Source organism: Aquarana catesbeiana, linkage group LG05, assembly GCF_042186555.1.
Source record: "Aquarana catesbeiana isolate 2022-GZ linkage group LG05, ASM4218655v1, whole genome shotgun sequence".
In the NCBI taxonomy this organism is placed as follows: Eukaryota; Metazoa; Chordata; class Amphibia; order Anura; family Ranidae; genus Aquarana; species Aquarana catesbeiana.
The window spans coordinates 552184524-552185983 of record NC_133328.1 but is presented as its reverse complement, the minus strand read 5'-3'; positions in this window follow the sequence as shown (position 1 = coordinate 552185983).

Sequence of the window (1460 nt, the reverse complement as noted above, 5' to 3'; positions counted from 1 at the left end):
CGCCTCCGGTGTCATTATATATTTTTGATTTGATTATGTTACATTTTTTATACATATTTTTGTATATTTTATGTTTATTTCATATTGTTTATTTTATATTGTTTTGTTCGTTTGACTCATTGTTCTTCTATCTTCCATTTTGATGCTATGTGGTTACCAATTACATATGATTGAATTTCTCCTTTTTACTGACGCTCTGTTTACTTGTATGTAATGTATTAACGTAACATGAATTTAACATTGATGAGCCTAAAATACAATGTTCTCTGTATATGTGTTTGTTTTCCCTCCAGCCAGGGGGGGCGCTGGTGCTCTCTCCGCCATCGCTCCTCAGTGTGGGGGTGATTGGCGACGTGCCTTCCCGGCAAGGGGGGGGGGGAAATGGGCCGACACGATTAGACGGCTCCTCCCCCCCCCTTTATCCCCCGTTTGGCGATCGGGTGGCCACCGTGCGCCGCACTGGGGATCCATCCCTCCTTGCCGGCGGCGTCCCTGAACTTTCTCGGATGCCCTTCGCCACTGCGCATGCGCGGGGCCCCGCGCGTGCGACGTGACGTCATGGGTATCGCGAGATTTCGGCGAGAATGACGAGAATTTGGAGCGCACGCTCTTCCTGGACGCCGGGGAAGCCACACACGGCTGCCCTAATGGCGGCCATGCTGCCCCCCACGCAGCTGCTGGATGACCGGACACACCTGGGATGGGATGGGACAGGCTATGCACGCCCAATTAATCAAGGATATATAGGTGCTATTGGCAATAGACTCACAATCCTTTTTTGGCTTGGATGATCATACACACTCTCCATTGCCTACCATCACTTTTTGCCACCATCTGCGGGTCTACCCCCAGTAAGTATGCCCTTCTAGCCTTATGCCTCTGCATCATTGTTCTACCCCATTGCAATTAGGGCCTGTTGACCCTTTTATCCGCTATTCATAGTTTACTGTTTGACCATTTATTATCATAATATGCTTATATTTTCTTTCATAGATACAAAAACATTTCCTTTTCCCTTTTGTTTTATTTCTAGACTAGTGGACTTAGATGTGGATACTAACCTTCTGAGTCCCATATAACCTGTGACCAATCCCGGGTTGGCAAACAGGTGTCAGTCTAGTCCTCATGGGGCTCTTTGATGCAGTTACACATAATGGCTAGCACTTTTTGAGGTAATAAATAGGCGTGTACCTCATCACCATTGCTGTCTCTCACCTCCCCCCCCCATCATCTCCTTGCTTACACTTCACAGCACACTCCTTCCCCTTACACTTCATTTTTTCTTTGCATGATGTTTTCATGCTCCCACCAATTTCACATCTTTTTCTCTCTTTTTTTTTCCTTTTTTTCCCACACCTCTCACTACCTCACTTTTTTCATTTGAAAGAGAGTTTTTGCCAATATCCTTATAGCTATATACTATTGATACTATTTATCCTATTAGTCTTTAAAGACATACC